Source organism: Grampus griseus (genome assembly GCF_964374135.1).
Source record: "Grampus griseus genome assembly, chromosome: 5".
Classification (NCBI taxonomy): Eukaryota; Metazoa; Chordata; class Mammalia; order Artiodactyla; family Delphinidae; genus Grampus; species Grampus griseus.
This window is the reverse complement of record NC_138998.1, coordinates 23,286,761-23,301,663: the sequence shown is the minus strand read 5'-3', so window position 1 is coordinate 23,301,663 and position 14,903 is coordinate 23,286,761.

Genomic DNA, 14,903 nt, shown 5'->3' with positions numbered 1-14,903 from the left:
TCTGGAGCTCCTTTAAGCAGCGCTCTTAATCCCCTCTCCTCGTGCACCAGGAAACAAAGAGGGAAGAAAAAGTCTCTTGCCTCTTCGGCAAGTCCAGACTTTTCCCTGGACTCCCTCCTGGCTAGCCGTGGTGCACTAACCCCCTGCAGGCTGTGTTCACGCCGCCAGTCCTCTCCCTGCGCTCTGACCTAAGCCGGAGCCTCAGCTCCCAGCCCCGCCCGCCCCGGTGGGTGAGCAGACAAGCCTCTCGGGCTGCTGTGTGCCGGTCGGCACCGATCCTCTATGCGGGAATCTCCCCAGTTTGCCCTCCGCACCCCTGTTGCTGTGCTCTCCTCCGCGGCTCCGAAGCTTTCCCCCTCCGCCACCGGCAGTCTCTGCCCGCAAAGGGGCTTCTAGTGTGTTGAAACGTTTCCTCCTTCACGGCTCCGTCCCACTGGTGCAGGTCCCATCCCTATTCTTTTGTCTCTGTTTATTCTTTTTTCTGTTGCCCTACCCAAGTACGTGGGGAGTTTCTTGCCTTTTGGGAAGTCTGAGGTTTTCTGCCAGCGTTCAGTAGGCGTTCTGTAGGAGTTGTTCCACGTGTAGATGTATTTCTGGTGTATCTGTGGGGAGGAAGGTGATCTCTGCGTCTTACTCTTCCGCCATCTTCCCCCTCTCCTTGTGTTTGTTTTTGTAGGTCCTTTTCTTCTCTTGTTTTTCTCACTTAAAGAAGTTCCTTTAGCATTTGTTGTAGAGCTGGTTTGGTGGTGCTGAATTCTCTTAGCTTTTGCTTGTCTGGAAAGCTTTTGATTTCTCCATCCAATCTGAATGAGATCCTTGCTGGGTAGAGTAATCTTGGTTGTAGGTTCTTCCCTTTCATCACTTTAAATATATCATACCACTCACTTCTGGCTTGTAGAGTTTCTGCTGTGAAATCAGCTGTTAACCTTATGGGAGTTCCCTTGTATGTTATTTGTCATTTTTCCCTTGTTGCTTTTAATAATTTTTCTTTGTCTTTAATTTTCATCAGTTGGATTACTATGTGTCTTGGTATGTTTCTCCTTGTGTTTATCCTGCCTGGAACTCTCTGTGCTTCCTGGACTTGAGTGGCTATTTCCTTTCCCATGTTAGGGAAGTTTTCGACTATAATCTCTTCAAATATCGTCTCGGGTCCTTTCTCTCTCTCTTCTCCTTCTCGGACCCCTATAATGTGAATGTCAGTGTGTTTAATGTTGTCCCAGAGGTCTCTTAGGCTGTCTTCATTTCTTTTCATTCTTTTTTCTTTATTCTGTTCCGTGGCAGTGATTTCCACCATTCTGTCTTCCAAGTCACTTTTCTCCCTCAGTTATTCTGCTATTGGTTCCTTCTAGTGTATTTTTCATTTCAGTTATTGTATTGTTCATCTCTGTCTGTTTGTTCTTTAATTCTTCTAGGTCTTTGTTAAACATTTCTTGCCTCTTCTTGATCTTTGCCCCCATTGTTTTTCCGATGTCCTGGATCGTCTTCACTATCATTATTCTGAATTCTTTTGCTGGAATATTGCCTATTTCCACTTTATTTAGTTTTTTTTCTGGGGTTTTATCTTGTTCCTTCATATGGTACATAGCCCTCTGCCTTTTCATCTTGTCTATCTTTCTGTGAATGTGGTTTTCATTCCACAAGCTAAAGGATTATGGTTCTTCTTGCTTCTTCTGTCCACACTCTGGTGGATGAAGCTATCTATGAGGCTTGTGGAAGCTTCCTGATGGGAGGAACTGGTGGTGGGTAGAGCTGACTGTTACTCTGGTGGACAGAGCTCAATAAAACTTTAATCCACTTGTCTGCTGATGGGTGGGGCTGAGTTCCCTCCCTGTGATTGTTTGGCCTGAGGGCAACCCAGCACTGGAGCCTACAGGCTCTTTGGTGTGGCTAATGGCGGACTCCATGAGGGTTCATACCAAGGAGTACTTCCCAGAGCTTCTGTTGCCAGTGTCCTCGTCCCTGCAGTGAGCCACAACCATTCCCTGCCTCTGCCGGAGACCCTCCAACACTAGCAGGTAGGTCTGGTTCAGTCTCCTATGAGGTCACTGCTCCTTTCCTGTGGGTCCTGATGCACACACTACTTTGTGTGTGCCCTCCAAGAGTGGGGTCTCTGTTTCCCTCAGTCCTATCAATGTCCTACAATCAAATCCCACTAGCCTTCAAAGTCTGATTCTCTGGAAATTCCTCCTCTCGTTGCCGGACCCCCAGGTGGGGAAGCCTGACGTCGGGCTCAGAACCTTCACTCCAGTGGGTGGACTTCTGTGGTATAATGTTCTCCAGTTTGTGAGTCACCCACCCTATGGTTATGGGATTTGATTTTATTGTGATTGCTCCCCTCCTACCGTCTCATTGCGGCTTCTCCTTTGTCTTTGGATGTGGGGTATCTTTTATGGTGAGTTCCAGTGTCTTCCTGTCGATGATTGTTCAGCAGTTAGTTGTGATTCTGGTGTTCTCGCAAGAGCTTATTACATTTATTAAATAAATATACTTTGAACTTCTCATTCGTGAGCTAGTCTTATGTAATCAAACCTTCTAAAATATTTGTGTTATGCTGTTGACAATTGATTGAGTCATAAAATAGTTTAATAGTTTACTCTGGCAAATAATTTCTTGCCTTGGGTATATAATGGCCTTTTCTCACTGAGAAATATAGAAGATTTCTGTTATTTTACTCTATGCCCGCTTTCTGATGAAGTGATATAAAGTAAAACATTTTGGTAATATCTGTAAAGCTGCATTTTGGTAACTGTGTTTTCAAACAGAAGAAGCCAGATTTCATGTTAGTGCAAGAGTAGAGGAGAAATACATGTTTTCATTCATAACATTTAGAACATCTTTTATTTCATGAATTGGTAATTTTCAGAAAGGAAAACTTGGGCATTATATAATTAACAGATGGCAAGTTCTGAAAATGCCAGGTCTTTAAAATCCAGATGATACTGATGGTAGTTTGATTAGTTTCCAAACTCACTAAGCCAACCTCGGTCTACAACTCTTTCTTCCCATTTTTTTCTTTTTAATTTATAAGTGAATCTGTTGGCTCCTGTCCTTTAATCTCTTGAAATGTTCCCATTCTCAGTTCTGGGCTATGTGCCTTTTCAACAGATGCTCACTGAGGATTTCCTGTGGGCCAAGGGTTTGAGTGGTGTTTATGGATAAAGTAAACAAGGGCATAACAGGGAAAGGACCTTGCTGTACACATTTTTCTTTCTGTCTGACCAAACCGTGAACGTGACAGACACCTCACAGGCACTTATTAAGGATGATAAGTGGGCACCTGCAGAAAACTAACACTTAGTAGAAACTGCTGCTGACTCTGGGATTACATTTTCTAGCTGCTATGCCATCAGCCGCAGGCTTCTACCATAGAGCTATCTCTCCAGCTTCAAGGTCGCTGAGGAATCCATCACAGTAGATTTACAACCTGCACTGGCTCCATTGTTCCTTTTTTTCATACCCTACCAAGGCTGCTGGTGGGAGGCTAAGAGGCCCTCCCAGGATTATAGCTCTCACTCGGGAACTTAAGAGTTAGTTGGATTTATATAACTTCCCAGCACGTGCTTGCTGTGTGTGCTTCATAACTAATGATTTCCTGCTTATTTCTTCTAAGTCAGAGCCTAGACGTTAGCTGGGGGTTTTCTTGGTAAATCAGAGTCACATAGGTGATAGGGGTTTTGTGAGGTTGAACATACCAGCTTTTAAGGCCGTTCAGCTTTAGACACATTCAGGATTACGGGAGGACCCCTCACATTGCTCTGCCTTGCCCAGTGTATGCCCTTTCAGACAGATTTTTAGTGTCAGGCTTTTCTGTACTCAAAGAGAAGGAAACAATGAGTTCCAAAATAGGAAATGCTAGGAAACACTACATGTACCTTTAGGAGTTCAGGAGAGGAAGCTCTTGGTCTGTGTCTGTCAATACTCTGCTCTGCTGACCCTGGGTTGTGGCTGCTTCATTCTGTCAATTCTGTAAAATCAGATCCTATTTTTGTTTGCCTAGTGCCTAATTGGGAAAGTAAGGCAGTGCTTTTCTAAGTGATTGTTGAAAAAATCATTAGGATAACTAGGATAGTCTTTGTTTAAAGAAGCAAATACAGGAGCTGTAATGAGAATCATGCTAGTGGGTTAAGGAGGAAATCCAAGACAAATATCTTCCTGTCTCTAATTTCCATTCTGGTAATCCTCTTGTTTTTCATCACCTAATGATATGCTTCGCCTCTTGTTGACTTGACCTCTCCTTTCTGTTTCTGTTGTTGGTTAATCTATAAAAGAGACAGGGCACATTCATCCAGCTTACAGACAACCCAACCTTCACCTCTGCTTAAAAACATTTCTCAGGGACAAATACACCTAAAATTGGGGGCTGGCGGTTCATCTTTGTTGGTACAGGAGCAGTTGATCATGAATATTTAAAAATTTTTCAACTTTAAAATCTCTTCTCATTCTCACCCATGGGCATGTATGCTTATGGAGGTTAAAATAATGACCGTAAAGAATCTTAATATTATGTTGTAAATGATACTTCAAGTTGACTATAACAAAACCTAAATTACACAAGAAGCAAAAATGGAATGACAGGTAATTTTCTAAAGTCAATGATATAGGCCAGCCCTAAACTGAAGGTTATTCAGATTAGGGGAACTTGGCAGGCTTGCAGACACTATGTTTGAGTTTTGTTCCTGTTGGAGAACTCTCTGAAAGGTGCCAGGCTTAATGGAATTTAGATACAGACATTCTCATTTCAGCTGAAAGTTGAACATACCTCTGTGTCTGATTCATCCCTGTAATATTGCCAAGTCTGATAGGCTTTCAGAAGCACTTCAACAATTTTTACAGTCTCAGCTCTTGAGTAAGCTGTCACAGCATCTCCACTTGGGGGTTAGGAGAAGATAAGGAGAATCAGAGTCACTCTAGGCAGGTGAACTTGAGCCGTACCAAACAATGGAAAATTCTAGTATAGTAATAACATTCAAGAGCAGAAGTGAGCCAGCTGACACAGGTGAGTTTAGGTAGCTTCAATGGTTTGGGATTTAAGGAGTCTAGAGAAAGCCCCCACCCTTGCTCTAGAATCTTCCTCTCACTGCTCTTAGATGAAGTAGAGATTTGTAAAATAAAGCATAGCTCAGAAAGCAGCTATTAACATTTCACGTGAGTCAGTTGACTAGCTTTCTCTTGCAATGTTGCAGCCTGCTTAGGGCAGGTCCCTATAGGAATCGCACAGAGAGTAATGAGGGACTGGGGTGGGCCAGTCAGTACAGACTTGTGTGGGTTATTGCAGTGTGACCAAGAGTAGGTGTAGAAACTGGGTGGGCGCTTTGGAGAAAAGGAAAAGTGAAAAAGTGTCAGAGGAAGAGTTCAAAAGGCACCTTGTCTGGATCCTTGGTACTCAGGGTGCAGTCACTGTGGACTGTAAGACCCAGAATGGGCATTTAACCAGATCCCCAAGTAATTCATATGAACACCAAAGTTTGAGAAGCACTGGTTTTCTTTTGTCAAGGGCCTGTTCAAGCAAGATAGGTTTGCGTTCTCCTGAGATCCCCGATAGACTTTCGGGACGCCCACTTGAGCATGTGGATTCACCAGCCAAATGGAGAATCGAATCGCATTCACTTTTCGGCAATGCCATTTCTCTTAGCTATTCTAGCAGAGAGAAAGGAAATTAAACCTTGTCTATTGCTGTAAGGATGAAGGTGTCTTTGAACTGTCAGAAAGAAGAGTCAATACTGATTAAGGACCAAATCATGCCCTAAGAGAGAGTTAAATAATAGTTCTGAAGAGGCAGGAATTTGCAATACTAGGAACTTCAGAGGTAAATTGACAGAGTTCAAGTCTTCATCATCATAAAGTCTTAGGAAGGTTATTGACTACATTAAGATAGTTTTCAGGTTTCATAAGAGGTTGGGAGAATTTTGTGTCAGGAATAATTTGTAAAATGTGAAGGAAAAGCTAGTTTTCAAAAGACCATTTTCAATACCAAGACACAAAGTTAGAGCCAGCATAAGGTTATTATGAAAAGCAAACTTTGTAAACAGTTTCTGGATGACAGATTCTGTTGGGAGAAGTGAGATGGTTCTTGATAAGGCTGGCAGCAGAGCCAGATAAGAAGGTAGAGCAGATGTTCGCTGGGGAGTAGTTGAAGAAGAGGGAGCTACCAGGAAGCAATAGGGAAACACCATCATCCATGAGACTCACGTCAAAGTTTATGGAGCTGCTGTTTTCTACCAGGGCCCCTGCTAGGTATGTTAGTGGTAATAACATAACCTTTTCCTGTTCTCCAGCTGTTCAAGTAAAGACAGTTAATCACAGTATCAATACAAGCCAGCTTACGGTAAGTGCCATAATGAAGGAGCATGAGAATATTGTGCATCATCAGAAGAAACAAAAGAGTGAACATGGTCAGAATAGAGGTAATTGACGTGTGAGGTGTTTTGGTCTCGTGGTACTTGGGATATGTAATTTAGAACCTGGCTGTGCACTTACCTCAATATTTGGCCCTCTTTTGAATCCTATGAGAACTTTCTAGTTTGCTACCCAACACCTATAAACAAATTGGTTTTCAAGAAACACCAGCTGCTGTACTATTACTATTCCTCTTTTGCTTTGATTTCTTGTTGTGTCTTGGTTGCCAGGACTTGGTGGTGGTTTAATAATATGATTCTTAAATGTTTGAATGCTTTGCATAATGTTTAATTTTAGCATGGTGGATGAAAAAAGTTAGCAACTCTTCCCCTGTACTGTACTTAGTCAGTTGATTGATTGATTCGGGGCTTATTACACTAAATTGCCAATAGAAATAGTTGTTTGAGAACAGAGCTGGCCTCTTCCAACTTTTAGAAATCGCTGAAGCTTTTGCAGCCGCATCCCTATTCCTTGGGACTCTTGCAGAGCCTTTAGCCTTTAGCCTTGCATTAAAAAAATCCCTGACCATTGCTTCATCTACATCGAGGCTTTCTCATGCTACAATCCATTGCAGTTTTCATTTTTTTAATTAATTAATTAATTTTGGCTGTGCCGGGTTTTAGTTGTGGCACACAGGATCTTCCTTGCAGCATGCATGCAAGGTCTAGTTCCCCGACCAGGATCAAACCCCGGCCCCCTGCTTTGGGAGCGCGGAGTCTTACCCACTGGACCACCAGGGAAGTCCCTCATTTCTGTTAGTTTTAGATTAATTTTTTTCTGATTTTATAAACTAAGACTATTATTAATATTTTTCCTTTCAGATAGTATAATTACATTTAAACAGGAGAATTTATACCTTTAAAAGAGCAGGTACAGAGGGACTTGCACTTCTTGTAGGGATTTCCTACGCCAGAAGTAACAAAATGGTGGCTGGATATGGGCCACAAACATTTTTTATTTGTTTTATTTAATTCTCAGAGTTGTTTTTTTTTTTAAACATTAGTTGCTAATGGATATATAAATCCAAATTTCTGGCTTCCTTTGATGAATCAAAAGCTCTGTTTCATCTGGTCAATATTCTCTCCTAGCAAAAGTTGGCTAGTGCTGAGGGGCAGCTGTCTGCTCTGAATGGGTCATATCCTCTTACTGTGCAGGGCACTTCTGCTTTTCTCATATATTCTCAACTTTCTTGACACTGGTAGGCATTTGTGTTTGGAAATCCTGGTCTAGTTAGTCTGTGTATGGGAGCTAGTCTATATTTAGTGAGCAAGTGAAACAAAAAAATAAATATTCTCCCTCTTAGACATCAAACTAAAGTTTTAAATATCTATCAGGTCTTGAACGATACAAAAAATTCTTTTGGATCTAATAAGTTGGCAAAGACTTCTAAAATTGCAGATAAGTTTTTATTTTTATTTATTTTTATTTTTTTATCTTTATTGGAGTATGATTGCTTTACAATGGTGTGTTAGTTTCTGCTTTATATCAAAGGGAATCAGTTATACATATACATATGTTCCCATATCTCTTCCCTCTTGCATCTCCCTCGCAGATAAATTCTTGTATTACTATGGTCGAAATTAAAAATTATGCAGAAAATAAGCAATTTTGTCTGTTGAGAAGGTTATCATACTTTGCAGATATAATTTAGAGGACTATTTGGAAACTGAGCCCATAGTAATAAAGAGAGATGTTGAGTAAATTATTTTAACAAAGCTCTGCTAACAGTACACTTTAATGAAAACTTCTGAAACTCTGAAAGTTGGAAGTTAGCAAAATTAATCTGTCAAAATGGAAGGTAGATTTTTAATCTCTCTTAAGGATTGAGGCAGAAAGTCAAGCATAGCTAAAAAATGATAGGCTTTTAATAAAGGAGGCAGTAAGATTACTAAGCAAGATACTCTAACACATTTCAAACTTAGTTGTGCTAATAGATGCTTTCCATTAAAAAGCTGATTTTCCTTATTAATCTTTATGTTCAAAGTTATTAAAGATTAACTTATAGCTGTGGATTATTTTTTTCTTTGTTTCAATGAAGAATTTCTTTTAAAGCAAGTAAAGCAGATTTTAAAGAAAGGATAACCTTAGTTTAAAGTAGGTTGAAGTAGAAACAAGATGTTTGTATTGTAATAAGTAGTGTTAGAGAATATTTGAGGGCATACAGCTCAATGGAAAAGAGAAAAGTACATGAGAATGTGCTCCAAAAATATGGCATTTGTAAATCCTTCTTATTCTCAGAAACAAAATATTGGGTTTTCTCACCTCAAAATTTGTCTGTATACCTGCAGTAACTTTTGCCACCGAGCTTTCAATGTTTCTTTAGTCCTCAATGAAAAGGTAGGCATCCCTTTGAGGGGTGTATGTGTCTTGTGGGAGCAGTGCAGTGGAGACTTATTTTCTATAACTGTTTTACTATACTTTTTTTTTTTTGCAAGTAGGTATTGTCTTTCATCACAAACTTTAAATTCTGATTTTGAAAGCATGGTAACATTGTGAGGAACAGACTTTTTTTTTTTTTTTTTAAGCAGAGTGACTTGCTCCAGGACAGGAACTCAATGACCCATTCAAAACCTACTGTGCTGCTCTTTCATTTTTTAGTTGGAAGCTATTATCTACATGTCTAAGCCTCCTCCCCAAGTGTCATTTTGATGGGTGATGGATTTGAACGTTGAGTTCTGAAACCAAGAATCTAGATCAATTATTGTCCTTTTCTGTCTGTTGTTATTGTTGTTTTAGTTTCATTTATATCACTTTAGAAAGAAAGGGATATAGAATTTTAACTTTTGGGAGGGAATTTTGGGTCTCTTTTTTATCCAGTTAGCAGTGTCAGCAGCATAATCTGCTAAAGAAATAGAGATGCAGGTGTCTTGGCTTTAGAAGAAGTGAAACTTCACCATCTCTCTGCAGCTCTTCCTACAAGGGGCTGGCCTTTCTGAGCCTAGGGTTTGGTACTTGTAAGAAATCTTGGAGATCATTTATTTTCTAGTATTCCTCCTTGATTGTTCCATGGCTCATTCATTCTCTCCCGTCTTTTCCCTGTAACCTAAATTTATTTTGTATGTTCAATACAAAATGGAGACCAGACTTGAGACTTTCCCAAGCAGACAAAACCATTTAAGCCACATAAGCAAAACTAAATCTAGCTTGCTTTATGAACATAAGCAAAACTTAACTTATGTCATTTCTTGTAAATGCCTCTGACCATCATAAAAACAACAAGTCATCTTCCTTAAAAAGGTATGAGATAATTACTTTTCACCAATACCCTGCTGCCTGAAAACCCTCACTATAATAATCAATCATTGTAAAGGTTAACAACTTTCTCATTTTCACTTTACAGTCCATCTTGTAACTTCATGCTCCTGAGCTTCATATCAGTCTTGGAATTAGGAAGTTCCCAGCTTGCAAAATGTTCTTACATACACAATCAACTCTTACTATTTACTATTTATTGATTTGGTGGCTTTAATTTTGCTATTTCTGGATTTTTGACATGTGAAAAAAAATTTTGGATCAATATTTTCCACCTTTATTATAAAAATAAAAAACATCTTCGATTGGTTAGATATATTATTTGAAACATATTTGAATTGTGAAAAATGGTTTTTCTATCACTAAAAACTATAGGGTGCTCAGAGGTGCATAGGCAACCTCTTATTAAAACATGTGTATAATTTATAGTTTCTTCTCTATTAAAGTAATACACAGTCACAGGAGAAATATTGGGAAAACTAAAAAACATAATAGAAATCATCCATAACTTTACACAGGGATGAATTTGATATATTGTCTTCAAAAATATTTTGTGTGGAATCCTATGTTTGTGATTTTTTTTACAAAATTTGAAATCATGCTATGTATTTTTGTATTCTGCTTTTTAAAAAATATCCTGAAAGATTTCCTGTATACTTACTTATACATTCTTCAAAAACATTTAAAATGACTTAATAGCATTCTATTTATAGAAGAAACATAATTTAATCAATTATTTTCAGTCATTTAGATTGTTTTCCTATTATAAAGAATTCTGTGACAATTTTTTACCTAATGTCATCTGTGCTCCTCTAATTATTTCCTTAGAATAATTTCCTAGAAATAGAGTGGTTGAAACGGTTTTAATAAAATACCAATCCCAAAGATACTTTTCATTCTTGTATTTACCTGACTTCTCAGAAGTATTGCACCCACAAAACTCTTTTTCTCCACGACTCAGCAGTTTCAACAGCAATATCCCATTCTCCTTCTGTCCTTTTTTCTTAGCCTATCTTACCTACTACAATGGCTTTAAATGTAAACTCTATGTTGACAATTCACTAATTTCTATTTCCCATACAGATCTCTTTTCTAATCTGTTTCCTCACATCTTTGGATGTTTCTCAGGCATGTCACACCCAACATCTTCACACCTGATCACCTTTTCCCCTTCCCAGCCTGTTCCTCCTTTGCCCCTACTAGTGAAAAAGCCACCATCTACCCAGTTGTATAGTTGAGCACTTGCTCATGCTAGAAACCTGTTCTTGATAGCAGGTACCTCACATCTCACATCAAGGTCTATGACTTCTACATCCAAAATAGATCTCAAGTCCATTTCCTTCTTCCAGTCATCATCTCACACCATTACTACATTACTGCAGCTATTTGTAGAACAATTTAATGCTAGTTTCCCCCACCAGATCATAAGGAAATTTTTTCATGTCTTGCTTTCTCCAGTCTGCAGCAGAGTATCTGAGTTTTATTGGCACTCAGCAAATTTATCTTAAACAAGTGAAATAATTTATACGGACAAAGGACCTTTCAGAAATGCTATAACAAATTAAATTCCCATCAGCCATTTATAGTCGTGCTGGCCTTCTTGAAATCTTCATCAAGTTGATAGGAGAAAAATGATTATGCTTTATTTTAACTTACAGATTTTGTTATGGTGAAAATTGACCTTTAAAAGATAGGTTTATTGACTATATTCTTTTGTGAACTGTCATAGCAAATTTTTGACTGTAATCTTTATATTAATTGATTTTGAGTTATTTATATGTTAAGTATACCAATCCTTTGTTAACATGTTATAGATATTTTCCCAGTTTGTCATTTTAATTTTTGTTTCTGGTATTGTTCTTATATGCATAAAGTTTTAATTTTTATTATTAAATTTTATCAGTGATTTATTTATGGTTTTTACCTGTGCTTTTATGCTTTGGAAGTTTTTCCTCTTCATATAAGTGATTAGTCACTATATTTTTCTGGTTGGTTTAAATTTCAAAATTCATTCTTTTGGTCACATAGATTTAATTTTGGTGAACGGTATATGGTAAGGTTCTAACTTTATTATTTTTTCTCATACACGCATATTTAAGAAGAAATAGTTTATCTACTGAAATCATATTAAATATTAAGAACAGAAAACAGATTTTTTTTTCTTTAATGAGTTAAAGATGTCTTTAATGTGCTCTTAAATATTATTATTTCTGGGCTTCCCTGGTGGCGCAGTGGTTGAGAGTCCGCCTGATGATGCAGGGGACATGGGTTTGTGCCCCGGTCCAGGAAGATCCCACATGCCGCGGAGCGGCTAGGCCCGTGAGCCATGGCCGCTGAGCCTGCGCGTACGGAGCCTGTGCTCCGCAACGGGAGAGGCCACAACAGTGAGAGGCCCGTGTACTGCAAAAAATAACAAAACAAAACAAAATATTATTTCTTTTATCACCCAAGTTGTTCTTCATAGCTGGCTTTGATAAGGGATGGTTTGTATGTGTGTGTGTGTTTGCGGGCAGAGGGAGACAGAGAGAGAGAGAGGGCATTCTATCTGACATTGCTGAGGAGTAGAAATTCACATTGCTATATTTCCCATGTGCTATACATTAATAATTTGGAAGTAATAATCATTTTTACTTTAAGTAATGCTTCATGATATTCAAAGCACTTTTATGCCATTTTCTTATTCAAATCTCAAATAATTCCTTTAGGTTGACAGGGCAGGTATTATTAAACCCATTTTGTAGATGAGGAAACTGACAAAGTTCAGTTTGCTTGCTGTAATTAGTACAGCTGGTAGAGGGTGGATCTGAGATTAGAACTTGGCTTTCTTTAATTCTCAGTCCAATATTGTTATATTACATGTGAATAATTAATATAGAACATTATAATAATGATCTGCTTTATCTTTGCCATTGTTGCTCTGTATTGTGAAATGAGATCGCTTACATTTCAAGTCCTGTTGGTTTTGTGTAACTAAAGCATTTACCTTTTTTTTTTAATATACTAATTTGAGACTGAGAACACTAGTGAAATTCATAGCAATGCATAAAAGATTACTTGGTTCCTCCAAAATAGTCTCTGTATTTTCCAGATTTATTTCCCTTCTTACAAAATCAAATGGCTCTCACCATTCACTGAGAGCTACCTAGACACAGCAGTCTTGGTCCAGTGTATTATAGCAAGAGCTTAAAGCTGGAGATTTTGGCCCAGAGATCTGTATTTCAAACTGAATACTGTGTAATTTTTTTTTTTTTTTTTTTTTTTTTTTTGCGGTACGTGGGCCTCTCACTGTTGTGGCCTCTCCTGTTGCGGAGCACAGGCTCAGTGGCCATGGCTCACGGGCCCAGCCGCTCTACGGCATGTGGGATCCTCCTGGACCGGGGCACGAACCTGCGTCCCCAGCATCGGCTGGCGGACTCTCAACCACTGCGCCACCAGGGAAGCCCTACTTTTTATCTTTTAGGTACAGGCTTATGCCACATCTGACTTTATTGCTGTGGGCAAAAATAGCAGCCAGGGTGAAGGGATGAGTTTTTATGAAGAAGACCAAGAAGGAAAAAAAAAAACCAATGGTGTAGTGGAAAGGGAACTGAAGTGCACCTCAGGCACAGACATCACTGCCCCTAAATTTTCTTTCAAGAATTATGTTGAATTTAAATATCTTTTCAGTGTAAATGAGCGTTGGGGGCATATTTATTCTTGTATTTAAGAGAGTGGTTTTTCATAGTTTATAGCACAGTTTGTAAGGGTGAGCTCTTAAACCTGGTTTTAATAGTAAGACTTATGAGAACATATACATAGAGCTGCAGAGTGATGATTCAGATAATCTAGGAGATTCAACACTATATGTGGATCTTTCTAGATTTAAGAAAATATCATAGCAATTCTTACTTTTATTTTAATTCCCATGACAACACACTAAAAGAGTCTAACCAAGGTCTCTGATACTAGAAAGTAATCTTTTCTTATCTGCCTCAAAGAATTTAGTTCTTTCTATAGGTAGCCTCAAAAAATAGACATCTTACTCATTACCAAAATGTTTGTTTCAGAAATTTTGGATAATTAAAAAATATCACGAAGAGAGTAAACATGGAAAATTACTCATAATTCTAACCCATAATTCATAATTTCTACCTCTCAGAAATCAACATTAATTTTTTTTGGTTGTTATTTTCTTTTAGTCTTTTCTCTCTCTTTGTACATAAATACATTTAAAATATTTGGGGAAACCTTAAAGTTTTAACTTTGTTTTTGTTCCCTTAGTATTATACAATGTTTATTTTTATATGATATTTCTCTATAAAAAGTTTACTGAACCAAGGCCAGGTGATAAATACATAATACAAAATCACAGAGCCTTGGAAAACAACTATAACCAAGAAATCCTTTGTGGTATTTGATTTCAATTACTCTATGGATCATTGTATAAGTTCTCAAAAATATTTGCTGGGTGAATGTTGAATTTCAATGAAAAAAAATGAAACTATGCTAAAGGAATAAGGAGCATTATTTTCATCTCTTTTCCTCTATTTATTATTTTGGATCTTCTGAGAAGCAGATACCAAGATGGGATTAGATTGCAAGAAATTTATTGGAGAAAACACCTGTGTTTTAATTTGTTTGGGTTGCTATAACAGAATACAATAGACTACGTGGCTTATAAACAAGAGAAGTTTATTTCTCACAGTTCTGGAGGCTGAGAACTCCAAGATCAGAGTGCCGATAGATTTGTTGTCCGATGAGGATCCGCTTCCTAGCTCATAGATGACTTACTTCTCATCGTCCTCACATGGCTGCAGGGGCAAAGGAAACTCTCTGGGTTGTCTTCTATGAGGCCACGGATCTCCTTTTGAGAGCTTTGCCCTTATGACCTAATCACCTTTCAAAGGACCCCCACTTCTAATACCATCATACGGGGGTTAATATTTCAACATATGAATTTTGGGGGTACACATACATTTAATCTACAACATTCCACTGCTGGTCCCCCAAAATTCATGTCCACGCAAAATACGTTCATTCCATTTCAACAGCTCCAAAAGTCTTAATTCGGTCCAGCATCAACTGAAGTATAAAGTTCAAAGTCTTGTCAGAGTATCATCTAAATCACAGTCTTGTCAGAGTATCATCTAAATCAGATATGGGTGAGACTCAAGGTACAGTCATTATGAGGCCAATTCCTCTCCAGCTGTGAACCTGTGAAACCAAACAAGTTGTGTACTTCCAAAATATGAAGGTGGGACAAGCACAGGATAGAC